This window comes from Pelophylax lessonae (assembly GCF_965119305.1).
Source record: "Pelophylax lessonae genome assembly, chromosome: 7".
Lineage (NCBI taxonomy): Eukaryota > Metazoa > Chordata > Amphibia > Anura > Ranidae > Pelophylax > Pelophylax lessonae.
The window spans coordinates 237,418,980-237,433,545 of record NC_138774.1 but is presented as its reverse complement, the minus strand read 5'-3'; the positions used below and the strand labels follow the sequence as shown (position 1 = coordinate 237,433,545).

Here is a 14,566-nt window from a genome sequence, read left to right as displayed (position 1 = left end):
AATAGCTGTGCGATGCTCGAGACATTGGCATAGTATTTTTTTTTTCTTTTACAAATAGAACCCTAATTGTTTTGTTTTATATCTGTTTGATAATGGCAAATATAATACCTGTTGATCCTGTCAGAAATGCAGTAGCACTCTTAGCAGTGACATTGTTCCTAGCGTCCCCTATGGGCTTCAGAACACCCCCACCTATGTTATAAAAAAATAGACTACAGCGCTTTCTATGGTTTACAGAACACCACCCTCTATGTTATGAAAAATAGACTACAGCGCCAACTGTGGATTATATACCACCCTCCATGTTATGAAAAATAGACTACACATTTTCCCTGCACATTTCTGCCAGTTTGTATATCCCTATGGTTTTTATTACTTACCTAACAATGGTTTTCCATTGAGATGTCTTAAATGTTTTTCTTGTACCAATAAAACTTTGTATTTTATAATATTATTTTTCTCATCTTTATTTGTATTCTTTTCATTATCTTTTTTTTTTTGTTTACTTTTTGGTATGGCATTGTCCCAATTCCCCTTATGGGTCCCATTATGGACTTTCTATTATCTTTCTAGGGATAGATACCCCCCCCCCCCCTTTATCATTACATTTTGATTTTGGAACCTAGCTGCTTTGAAAATATTATACAAATTACGGGGATTATTCCTGACGGCTGTAGTTAGAGAAATGAAAGCGGGAGATTGTATTGCTTGCTTTGGATGCAGCAATTTGTGCGGCATTGATGTTTTTCACAGTATCATTGTGCTTGGCCTTAGAAAATAATAAACTATTATACTATTATTATACTACCAAGTATTTATATTTATGAATCTGAAATATTATGGCGCTGGCTCAGTTCCCAGGTGGTTGGCACTCTTGCCTGGCATCTCTGGTTTGATTACTATTGGGGATGTTATTATCTGCATGGTGTTGGCATGCTTCTCGTACATTTGTGTGAGATTCCTCCCTAAATCCAAAACTCTAATTGGTGGGCTATTGACTTCTATCCAACTTGGCTTTTCAGTGTATGCAGCGTGTATGCTAATGATGGGGTCACTAGACTGAAAATGACCACATGCCAGAGATTAATATTCAAAGATGATTTGTCCATTAATAGAATATTTCAAGATGAACTCCAGCCAAAAAAACTATTTACTACGTTTCCCGTGAAACAAATGAAAGCAGCGTTATGTACAACTGACCTAATGAATGCGATTGGATGAAGGGATGAACGCCATGATCTTGCCTTCTCCGATCACAGAGTACCTTGCCTTCTTTAACAACTTCCTGCCCACCTTGGCATCCCTTTAAAAGGTTCTAAATGCCCAGGGGAATGTGTGCTAAGGTGTAAAGGGTCAGCGATCATGTGACCATTGTGATTGGCTGTTGGCTACTGATCTTTAGTTGGGACCGTCTCCCAGGTCTCTGTGCTGGGAGTACCCCTTGTGCGTGTTCTCAGCACATAAATATTGGCTGCCCAGAGATGCATCCTTGAGGTGTATGGCATTAAAGGCTACCCTATTGCCACGCACATACTGTATGTGTTAAGCAACCAGTTAAAAAGAATGCAAGACCTTTACTGAATGCAGAAGCTGGAGTGTAAGCGACTCACTGTGATCTGAGGACTTCATCCGCAACTGTATGCAGGGTCGCCAATAAGGGGGTACCACTGGTTCCCTATACAGGGCACTGGCCCCATCAGTTCAAAAGGGGGAGGGAGGGCTGAGAGGGCGACCAGCATAAGGAAGATGAACCTGGATAGAAGGGGCAGCATTTACTGGAACCAGGGGCATCATTAACTGGAATGCAGAAGCTGGAGTGCGAGTGACTCACTGTGATCTGAGGACCTCGTCTGCAACTATAAGCTGGGTCACCAATAAGGGGGTACCACTGGTTCCCTATACAGGGCACTGGCCCCATCAGTTCAAAAGGGGGGAGGCCTAAGAAGGTGACCAGCATAAGGGAGATGAACCTGGATAGAAGAGGCGGCATTTACTGGAACAAGGGGCATCATTAACTGGAATGCAGAAGCTGGAGTGTGAGCGACTCCCTGTGATCTGAGGACCTCGTCTGCAACTGTAAGCTGGGTCACCAATAAGGGGGTACCACTGGTTCCCTATACAGGGCACTGGCCCCATCAGTTCAAAAGGGTGGGAGGCCTAAGAAGGTGACCAGCATAAGGGAGATGAACCTGGATAGAAGGGGCAGCATTTACTGGAACCAGGGGCATCATTAACTGGAATGCAAAAGCTGGAGTGTGAGCGACTCCCTGTGATCTGAGGACTTCGTCTGCAACTGTAAGCTGGGTCACCAATAAGGAGGCACCACTGGTTCCCTATACGGGGCACTGGCCCCATCAGTTCAAAAGGGGGGATGCCTAAGAAGGTGACCAGCATAAGGGAGATGAACCTGGATAGTAGGGGCGGCATTTACTGTAACCAATCCCCTGTAGTTGCCCCCCTGCAGGCAGCTGAAAGCTGGCAGGAGGAAGAGGGAGAAAAGCCAAATTTCAGCTGCTGCAGGGGGGGGGGGAACCAACAAGGTATTGGTTCCAGTAAATGCCACCCCTCCTGTTGAGGTTCCACTTCCCTATGCTTGTCACCTTCTCAGCCCAAACCCCCCCCCCCACCTTGCACTGATGGGGCCTTTGCCCCTTATAGGGCATCCGTTGATCAATGTTATGGTGGGTGATGATCACATTTGGACACTATAATCTAATCTTGGTTGCAATACTGACAAATATATTTATTCCAGAGATCCTTTACTTTATCAGCGGATGCCACCCCCCTGAGGACGGCTTAAATAGCCGAAACACGTCGGGGCTCTGGCTCATTGTTCATCCGTAGCTATTATCCTCATGTGTGCCCTAACCCTAATCTCTACTATATAGAGTTTTAGCTTTTTCATTTTGTATGTAATTGCTTTTTGCTGCATTATTTCATCGCTGTTCATTTCAGGGATTATTTTAATGTTGTCACAATAAAAATGTAGCATTTTTAGTAAAACATTTTTCTTTCTATAGTCTTGGTATCACAAAGTCCCATTTTTTCCTCCCTCTTCCTCCCCCTCTGTGGTTTTCTTTTATACTGTAGTACTATAGGGATTGATACTGATTTACATTGGCGTACAGGAATATTATTATTATTATTCAGGATTTATATAGCGCCAACAGTTTGCGCAGCGCTTTACAGTGTGGGGAAGACAATACAGTTACAGTACAATTCAATACAGGAGGAATCAGAGGGCCCTGAACATATCATTTTATATGCCCAATGCAGTCCCAACACACAAATAAGGCAAAAAGCCTTGCCTTGCATTTGGGCCTGCTTACGCCAACGCAGTACGTTGGCGCGCATTGGGATAAAATGATGCAGGCATATGCAATTTAAATAAAATAAAAAAAGTGCTGTGTTTGCAGCATGCATGTACAATGCACAGCGGCCCGCGCATTACGCACACCAAGATGTACGCCCTAACACCCTGCCTTGTTTATTATACTGATCACAATCTATTAACGATCGCGATTTATTATGCGTATCACTTGCTTCATTAGCATTTAACCCTTTCAGTGACTCAAAAAAAAAAAATTAATTCTTTTTAGAAGCATTGGTACTTTGTCTTCTGTACCTGCAGATGGAATGACACAGTACATGGAGTTCCGAAGACAACGCCGCCTTTGTGATACAGATCAGATTTATCATTGTGCCGGGGACACAGCGTTTATGGCTCACAGCCAGGACACCACTGAGTATCTCGGCTGTGAATAGGAAGCAGGCCGGTCCACCAGCTGTAATTAAAAGGAACCCAACACAGACGGGGCAGCTGGTAGCAAAGAGGCCGCTATGGAGATAATATCTGCTGTAATCTTTACACATCATCATCATCATCCATCATCCATCATCATCATCATCCATCATCATCATCCATCATCATCATCCTGCTTTATGATTACAGGGTAATGGGTCAGACCATCACACCAAGAGATGGATACAATATCAATCCCATGTCCCATCCGAGCGTCACCAATGTGACCTTAATTCCGAGTCTGCTGGAAATAAAGAGAACATACAGTATATCATTCTACAAGATACAGGGCCGGCGCTACCACTAGGCGAACTAGGCAGCCGCCCAGGGCGCACTGCTGCCTAGGGCGCAGCCACGGTCGCTGGTTGTCATGGAATGTTCTGGTTGGGGGGTGGTGGAAGCAGGGAAGCAAACAGCGGCATTCGTGTGGAGTAAGCATCTGTCTCCACATGTGAGCGGATGGCCCCAGAGATGGAGGCCGCAGAGAAGGTAAACAGTGAGGGGCTGCTAGGCCTGAGAGCTTGGGATGGGAGGAGAGCAGCAGTGGGGCAGCGGCGCCTCCCAGAGCTTGAATGTCTTCTCCACCCTCCACTCCAACATCATGTGACAGCGGCCCAGAGGACTAGGACGGGAGCAGTGGAGGTGCGGTATGGGGGTGGGGGTGCGGCTCACACCTGGGTGACACCCACAGAGAGGTGACACCATCCCAAGGGTAGCCGAGGGTCCCAGAATCAGCCAGGACATGCCGGCGCTGCGATAGCCCTGAGTGAGACTCCTCAGTCTCACTCTCACTGCTGCTGCGGCTGCCTCCTGTCACAAGCCTCCTGCCCGGAGATGGACAGTCAGAGCAAGAAACTCTCAAGGCAGCGGCTGCACACTGTATCCTCCTCTGCCCCCTGCCCAGTTGCAATAGGGGGGGTCTGTAATGAGAGGGGGGGTCTGTAATGAGAGGGGGGTCTGCAATGAGAGGGGGGGTCTGTACTGAGGGGGGTCTGTACTGAGTGAGGGGGGGTCGGTACTGAGTCAGGGGGGTCTGTACTGAGTGAGAGGGGGTCTGTACTGAGTGAGAGGGGGTCTGCACACTGTATCCTCCTCTGCCCCCTGCCCAGTTGCAATAGGGGGAGTCTGTAATGAGAGGGGGGGTCTGTAATGAGAGGGGGGTCTGCAATGAGAGGGGGGGTCTGTACTGAGGGGGGTCTGTACTGAGTGAGGGGGGGGTCTGTACTGAGTGAGGGGGGGGGTCTGTACTGAGTGAGAGGGGGTCTGTAATGAGAGGGGGGGTCTGTACTGAGGGCGCACATAGTCTAGCACCGGCCCTGGGTGTAGTCAAGGGGGCGGAGCCAATGGGGCGGCAAAATTAGGTTTCGCCTAGGGCGTCAAAAATCCTTGCACCAGCCCTGACAGGGTGCACAATAGAGACATCTTTCAATGAATGTAGACATTTAACCTTTTTGCTGCCAGAGCTTTTTTTGCACACGTTTCAAAAAACATTTTAGGCCTGAAGATTACCTAACCAGTTCTAGACCGGAAGGATTTGCCTCCCTAATGACCAGGCCATTATTTTGCGATTCGGCACTGCATTACTTTAACGGAAAGTTGCACGATCGTGCAACGCTGTACCGAAATAAAATTGATGTCCTTTTTTCCCACAAATAGAGCTTTCTTTTGGAAGTATTTGATCACCTGTGAGATTTTTATTTTTTGCGCTTTAAACAAAAAAATTCTGACAATTCTGAAAAAAAAAACAATATTTTTCACATTCTGCTATATAACATTCCCCCCCCCCCCAAAAAAATTCTAAAAATAAAAACATTTTCATCCTTTTAGACCAATTTGTATTCTGCTACATATTTTTGGTTAAAAAAAAAAAATCGCAATAAGCGTATTTTGATTGGTTTGCACAAATGTTATTGAGTCTACTAACTACGGGAAAGATTTATTTCATCGGACAGATCGGACCCCTAACTGACATTTTTGACACTTTTGGGGGGGACCAGTGACAATACTACAGTAATCAGTGCTGAAAAATATGCACTGTTACTGTAATAATGACATTGGCAGGGAAGGGGTTAACCTAGGGGTGATCAAAGGGTTAATTGTGAGCCTAGGGGAGTGTTTTCTAACTGTATGGGGGATGGGCTTGTGAAATGATCATAGAGACCTGTGATCCTATATAGAAGGATCACACAGACGCTCTGTGATAATTTACAACGTCCTTCTCTCTCAGCGGGGAGCGATCGCGGGTGCCCGGCGGCAATCGCGGCCCCAGCACCATTCACATGAACCAACATATCCCTATGTCGTTTCGCGCAGCGAGCCAGCCTGCCGCAGTTTTCACCCCAGCCGATTTTTCCATTGGCTCTCGGGTGCTGCTGCTGCTGCCATTGCTTGTAAGGGAAACCGGCAGCGAAGCTTTGCAGCTTCCCTACTGCACAAGAAAACCCCTAAATGTTATAGATTTTCCGATACCCTGGAACAGTCTTCCTCAAACTTTTTACCCCCAAGGAACCCTTAAAATCATTTTTAGGCCTTGGGGAGCATCTGCTAAAACCAGTTCATTGGTGGTCAGTGAGAAACATGCCCCTTACATTGGTGGTCAGTTGGAAGAACACCCCCATTACAGTAGTGGTCAGATTGCCATCCTTACAGACAGATCATTGGTGTCATGCAGTTGAATATGCCAAGTGGCATTGGCCCAGAAATTATGCAGGCACCATCAGATGACAGGTCAATCTCCCATGGCTCAAGGAACTCCTAGCATTCTCTGGAGGAACCCTAGGATTCCATAGAACTTTGGTTGAGATTGGCTACCCTAGCCACTTTACCACCGGAGGATTTTGCTGTCTTACGTCTGGGCCACTTTTTGCGATTCGGCGCTGTGCGACTTTAACTGACAATTGCGCGGTCATGCGACGCCATACCCTAACAAATTTTACATCCTTTTTTTCCCACAAACAGAGCTTTCTTTTGGTGGTATTTGATCACCTGTGCGATTTTAAATTTTTGCGCTATAAACAAAAAAAGAGCGTAAATTTTGAAAAAATAACAATATTTTTCACTTTTTTTTATATGAAATTCCCCCCCAAAAAAATGTAAAAATCAAAATTTTTTTACATTTTTAGCCAATTTGTTTTCTGCTACCTATGTTTGGTAAAAAAAAATCGCAATAAGCATATTTTGATTGGTTTGCGCAAAAGTTATTGCGTTTACTAACTAAGGGAAAGATTTCTGTCATTTTTGGTGTTTTTTTTTTTTAACGAGTAATGGCGGCGATCTGCGATTTTTTTTTTGCGGGACTGCGACATTACGGTGGACAGATCGGACCCCTGACTGACATTTTTGACACTTTTGGGGGTACCAGTGACATTACTACAGTAATCAGTGCTATAAATATGCACTGTTACTGTAAAATTACACTGGCAGGGAAGGGGTTAATTTTTATTGGTGATCAAGGGGTTAATGTATGCCTGGTGCTTACTAACATGTGTGGGGGGAGGGGACTATGTGACACAAGGACAGATCGCGGGTTCAGCTATGCTGAACCCTGCAATCTGTCACTGTCTGTCACTTAGGAGATCCGCCCGCTCTGTTTACACAAGCAGGCGGATCTCCACACTCGATTCCCCAGCGATCGGGGAAGAGCAGCGGCGATCGCCGCTGCTCCTCCCCTGGCCTGACTCCCGCTGTGACTGAATACAGCGGGAGCGAGCCTCCGGCGGTGCACACGCGCCGCCGAGAGAGGGGAATGTCTGGTGACGTAGTACTACGTCGCCAGACGTTATTGAGCCACTTTGCCGCAGTACAGCTCTAGTGAGCAGTGCGGAAGTGGCTAGAGAATAAAAATAGTGGTAGTTCCAATTTTTATATTAGTCCAATGGTTTATGGATCTCAAAATTGCAGTAAAAAAATACACTAAAGTTCATTTTAGGGCACCTAAATGCAAAATATCACCCAATTTTTGGTCAAATATAAAAGGTGAGGTTGCGCCAACTAAATAGATGCCCAAAATGTCAAGGCTTAAAATTGCTTGCGCCTGTGAAACAGCAACAAACTTTAGTACCCTATCTTTTTTATAGGCAACGCTTTATACGCCCCTACAGATCATTAGTTTAGAGTTAGCCACAAATAATGGGCCTAGAATTATTGCTCTTACTCCAGCGTGCGTGGCGATATGTGACATGTGTAGTGCAATCAACATTTTGGTGTGTAGGGGCCCCCGACGCTTACATTTACGCTCGTACATGTGTATATGTGGGGAGGGGCACACTTTTTGGGGAGGGATTTTAAGTGCTTAAGTGTAACTGTAATTTTTTTAAAAATTTTCTAAACTTTTTTTTTTCCTTTCCTTTTATCTAGAGACCCCTAATGTCTCACTTGTCCCTCAACTAACGGAGCGCAGATCCACAGACGTACTCTGATCTCCTTTCCCTCTACCCAGTGGCACCTGTCATTAAGGCTCTAGGTCTACCGATGGGCGTGAGGAGCCCAAGAAACATGGCGGGGTGCATGTGGGGATGACACTGTGTGGCAGTGGTCTGGCGGCAGGGCCGTTGATAGGGGGGGACCACCAGCCCTGTTGTAGGGGGCCCAAGCACACAGGGGGGCCCACACAGAGAGGGGGATTAGTGATGGACAACAAATACAAGCTCTCCCTGCTGCCAGCTTTTATCTGCTGAGAAAGAGACAGTTGTCACTCACTAATCCCCCTCCCTGTGTGGGCCCCCCTCCCAGCACTGGCTCTAATGTTATCTCTGCTCAGGAGTTTATTTGTAACTTTGTTTCTCTCCCTCTGTATCTCTGATCCCGGAGCTCCAACTGCCCAGCCTGTATATTTTTCTCATCTCTGCTAATAGTGATTTTGTTGTTATTTTAGCTAAATATATCTTTAATATTTTCTTGGGGGGGGGGGGCCTGCCAGGTAGTCTGTACGGGGCCCCGCGATTTCTAACGGCAGCCCTGTCTGGCTGCGTCTGACTTCCATTTTAAATCATGTGTTCTGATCCCTCGGGGACATGGAGTATATTGTCCCATTTTCCTAGGTGATGTCTAGGGTGAGTTGTGAGGTGTGACAAGGTACCCCCCAGACAGCTGACCGACAACGCAGCTAGCAGGGAGATAGATGCTTTGGCAGATGGCACTTTTCTCCATCTCAAAGTTTTTGTTCGCTTACCTGGAATATTTTGGCCGACCGTACCCCCCCCCCCCCCCTTCCCAACATTCCATGTGGGCAACTGGTCTTGGGCAAGCGTTTAAAGTGTCACTAAACCCACAACAGTCACATCAGTGTGTATATGCAGTAAAGCATGCTTGTTATACCCATTGTGGAACCCAAGGGGTAATCCTCTGCATTGTGTAATTGGTTATGATTTGGGGAGTCAGGTCACCTGCTATGTTGGTCCACATTGTTTTATCAAGTCCAAAGTCAGAGCAGCCCTCTACCAAGGAAATTCTAGAGCCGTTAGTGCTTCCCTCTGCTGACCATCTTTATGGAGATACTGGTTTCATTTACCAGCAGGACTTGGCACCTTCCACACTGCCAAAAGTACCAATACCTGGTCACATGATCATGGTATCACTGTGCTTGATTGGCCACCAAACTCACCTGACCTAAACCTTATAGAGAATCTGTGGGGTATTGTCAAGAAGAAGATGAGAGACACCAGACCCAACAATGCAGATTGCTATCAAAGCAACCTGGGCTTCCATAACACCCCAGCAGTGCCACGGGCTGATCGCCCCCATGACACTCCCCATTGATGCACTAATTCATGAAAAAGGAGCCCCAACCAAGTACTGAGTGCATACTAAACTCTACATGGACATACTTTTCATTAAGCCAACATTTCTGTATTACAAATTATTTTTTTATTGGTCTTCTGTAATATTCTAATTTTCTGAGATACTGAATTTGGGGTTTTCACTTGCAGTAAGCCATACTGACAGTGTCAGTAGGGCAGGGGATGGTGTCAGCAGTTATTTTTATTATTTTTTACAATTTTATTTTTTATTTTATTTGTTTTTTTTACGAATTAAAAAAAAAAATGTTTTAGAAGCCCCATTAGGGGGCTACATACACAGTATACACAGTATCTCACAATTTCATTGCGGCTTGCAAACGACTTCTCATAATAGAAGTCAATGCAAGTCGCTCCAACTTTGCCAAAAACTAGTGCAGGATCCTTTTTCTAAGTCGGAGCGACTTGAGTCGCTCTGATTAGAACGGTTCCATTGCACAGCAATGGGAGCTACTTGTCAGTGAAAACAAAGTCACTTGCTGAAACAAAGAATTGTTGCTGTACATAAAGATGGCCTAGGCCAGTGATGGCGAACCTTGGCACTCCAGATGTTTTGGAACTACATTTCCCATGATGCTCAACTACACTGCAGAGTGCATCAGCATCATGGGAAATGTAGTTCCAACACATCTGGGGTGCCAAGGTTCACCATTACTGGCCTAGGCTATAAGAAGATTGCCGAGACCCTGAAACTGAGCTGCAGCACGGTGGCCAAGACCATATAGCGGTTTAACAGGACAGGTTCCACTCAGAACAGGCCTCGCCATGGTCGACTAAATAAGTTGAGTACACGTGCTCAGCATCATATCCAGAGGTTGCCTTTGGGAAATAGATGTATGAGTGCTGCCAGCATTGCTGCAGAGGTTGAAGGGGTGGGGGGTCAGCCTGTCAGTGCTCAGACCATACGCCGCAAACTGCATCAAATTGGTCTGTATGGCTGTCATCCCAGAAGGAAGCCTCTTCTAAAGATGATGCACAAGAAAGCCCACAAACAGATTGCTGAAGACAAGCAGTCTAAGGACATGGATTACTGGAACCATGTCCTGTGGTCTGATGAGACCAACATAAACTTATTTGGTTCAGATGGTGTCAAGTGTGTGTGGCGGCAACCAGGTGAAGAGTACAAAGACAAGTGTGTCTTGCCTACAGTGAAGCATGGTGGTGGGAGTGTCATGGTCTGGGGCTGCATGAGTGCTGTTGGTGTTCTATCAGAAAACCCTACCCCATCAGATTTCCCTACCTACGTCATTTCCGGTGCAGCCTCATCATGCACCAGCTGTAGCCGCGTTACACGTCCTACTGCGCATGTGCGGAATAGGTAGTGAATTTTGATAACATCGTAAGGGGGTGAGGCAAAAGTCCTACTGCGCATGCTCACCAACGGATCGGGTAGCGGCATCTTTATAACAAACATCCATCCGATCTCCATGGCATACACTGCGCCGAGCCGACAATGGGACAATCCTATTCCCTACCCACACGCGCACGCCCACTGTCTAATTGACGGGTCAGCGCAGTGTGGGGGATGGAGATCGGATTATCGGGTCGCTGCAGTGTCAGCTCGGCGCAGTGTCTGTTCAGCGCAGTGTGGGGGATGGAGATCGGATTGTCGGGTCGCTGCAGTGTCGGCTCGGCGCAGTGTCGGGTCAGTGCAGTGTGGGCCATGGAGATCGGATGGATGTTTATCAGATATCCCGCTGCCCGACCTGTTGGTGCGCATGCGCCGGCGCATGCACACTAGGACTTTTGCCTTAACCTTACGAGGTCATCAAAATGCCCTACCTATTCTGCGCATGCGCAGTAGGACTTGTGAAGCGACTACAGCTGATTCATGACGAAGCCACAGCTGATCCGCAACCGGAAATGATGGAGGTATGGAATTCTGATAGGGTATGGAATTCTGACAGAACACCGGCACTGGGGAGCTACAGTTTATTGAGGGAACCATGAATGCCAACATGTACTGTGACATTCTGAGGCAGAGCATGATCCCCTCCCTTCGGAGACTGGACCACAGGGCAGTATTCAACATGATAACGAACCCAAACACACCTCCAAGACCACCACTGCCTTGGTAAAGAAGCTGAGGGTAAAGGTGATGGACTGGCCAAGCATGTCTCCAGACCTAAACCCTATTGAGCATCTGTAGGGCATCCTTAAACAGAAGGTGAAGGTCTCTAACATACACAAGCTCTGTGATGTCGTCATGGAGGAGTGGAAGAGAACTCCAGTGGGAACCTGTGAAGCTCTGGTGAACTCCATGCCCAAGAGGGTTAAGGCAGTGCTGGAAAATAATGGTGGCCACACAAAATATTGACACTTTGGGCCCAATTTGGACATTTTTTAGGGGTGTACTCACTTTTGTTGCCAGAGGTTTAGACATTAATGGCTGTGTGTTGAGTTATTTTGAGGGGGCAGCAAATTTACACTGTTATACAAGCTGTACACTCACTACTTTACATTGTAGCACAGTGTCATTTCTTTAGGCCCCGTTCACACTGGTGCGACGCTACTTTGCCGGGGCGACCTCATAGGTCACGGCGCACTGCTCGCCCCGCGACCTCGGAGCGGGCGGCACGGACTTCATAACATTGAAGTCTATGCAGGTCGCTCCTGGTCGCCCCAAAGAAGCTCCGGACCCTTTTTCTAAGTCGGAGCGACTTGTGTCGCTCCTATTAGAACGGGTCCACAGCTTCTCTATGGAAGGCGACCAACGGCGACCTGTCAGGCGACCCAGTGTGAACGGGGGCTCAGTGTTGTCACATGAAAAGATAGAATAAAATATTTACAAAAATGTGAGGGGTGTACTCACTTTTGTGAGATACTGTGTATATATATATATATATATATATACATACACATACATACCGCCCAACTTTCTGATATGGGAAAGAGGGAAACCTATCAGCACAAGTATTTAGGCATAGGACACACCCCCTGTCACGCCCCCTTAAAGGAGAATTATACAAATAATATAAAATGATTAGTTACACACAAATGTTTGTTTGTTTTACCACAACTATTCCTTTATATCGGTTTTTGAAAATTACAAATGCAGCAAATTATAAATTGGATGAAATGTTTAGCACTGGGAAAGTCTTTATGAAAGATAAATAGTGCATTTTATATAGAGCTCTATAGATCGGACCAAAGTGAGGGACAAATGAGGAGGAATGAGGGTCAGAGGGACTTGGCTGGAAATCAGGGACAATGGAGACTGGAGATATATTATCTGTATAATACCGTATATAATACAAGTATATAACACATTAGAAAGTATATAAATAGAATCTATATATATCCATAGAAGTATATATGATTATATTACATGTACAGGAGAAATACATACATAGAAAAGTATATAAAAATCTGTAGATGTGCAGAAGTATATAAACTTATAGAAAGGTATATTCATCTATAGGAAGTACAGAGAAGTATATATAAAGTATATATGGGGGGGGGGGGCACTGTGCACCTCTTCTATATCAGCACTATAGATATATATGAGAGGTCCCCCCTGTCTGGCGGTGTGGGAGGTGAGGGGTTAATAGGAGTTTGGGGTGAAGGAGAAGGTGGGGGGATAGAGGAGATGAGAGGTGATGGGGGATGGGGGGGGGTAGAGAGAAGAGGGGTGAATGGATAGAAATGTCCGTACCCGGCCATGGGGGTCCCGCGGCTCTCCGGAGCAGTTCGGGTTGTCAGGAGAAGCGCTACACAAAGCGGCGGGGGGAGGAGCTCTGTCACCATGACAACCCAACACTCACTGCAGCCCTCCCCGCCCCGCCCACATCTCCTACCGAGTCACTCACACTGATTTACATTACAAAGCCGATCACCCTGACCTCTGAGCAACCAATGACACTGACCTCCCTACAACCCCTGACACCGAGCAATCCCTGACCACTGAGCAATCCCTACAGCGCCTGACACTGACCAATCCCTGACCACTGAGCAATCCCTAATACTGAGCAACCCCTAATACTGACCACTGTGCAATCCCTGACACTGACCACTGAGCAATCCCTAATACTGACCACTGAGCAATCCCTGATACCGACCACTGAGCAATCCCTGATACCGACCACTGAGCAATCCCTGATACCGACCACTGAGCAATCCCTAATACTGAGCAACCCCTAATACTGACCACTGTGCAATCCCTGACACTGACCACTGAGCAATCCCTAATACTGACCACTGAGCAATCCCTGATACCGACCACTGAGCAATCCCTGATACCGACCACTGAGCAATCCCTGATACCGACCACTGAGCAATCCCTAACACTGACCACCTTTCAACCCCTGGTACTGATCACTGAGCAATCCCTAAAACTGAGAACTGAGCAACTCCTTATACTGACCACCCTACAATTCCTTACACTGACCACCCTACAACACCTGATACTGACCTCTCTACAACCCCTGATACTGACCTCCCTGCAACCCCTGATACTGACCACCCTGCAACCCCTGATACTGACCTCCCTGCAACCCCTGATACTGACCTCTCTACAACCCCTGATACTGACCACCCTGCAACCCCTGATACTGACCTCCCTGCAACCCCTGATACTGACCTCCCTGCAACCCCTGATACTGACCACCCTGCAACTCCTGATACTGACCACCCTGCAACTCCTCCTGAAACCCCTGATACTTACCACCCTACAACTCCTGACACTGACCACTCTACAACCCCTTATACTGACCACCCTGCAACACCTGATACTGACCTCCCTGCAACCCCTGATACTGACCACCCTGCAACACCTGATACTGACCTCCCTGCAACACCTGATACTGACCTCCCTGCAACCCCTGATACTGACCACCCTGCAACCCCTGATACTGACCACCCTGCAACTCCTGATACTGACCACCCAACAACCCCTGACCACCCTACAACTCCTGACACTGACCTCCCTACAACCCCTGATACTGACCACCCTACAACCCCTGACACTGAC

At 46.9% G+C, this 14,566-nt stretch overlaps 1 protein-coding gene across 1 annotated transcript in view; it reads right to left on the bottom strand.

The window, feature by feature from the left end:
* AKNA (AT-hook transcription factor) overlaps positions 1 to 13,310 on the bottom strand; it is a 116,227-nt gene extending 102,917 nt beyond the window's left edge. Inside the window, exon 1 of the mRNA XM_082264499.1 lies at positions 13,253 to 13,310. The gene's annotated coding sequence lies outside the window, so the exon portion shown is untranslated. The remainder of the gene's footprint in view (positions 1 to 13,252) is intronic.
* Between the last annotated feature and the right edge of the window lie 1,256 nt (positions 13,311 to 14,566).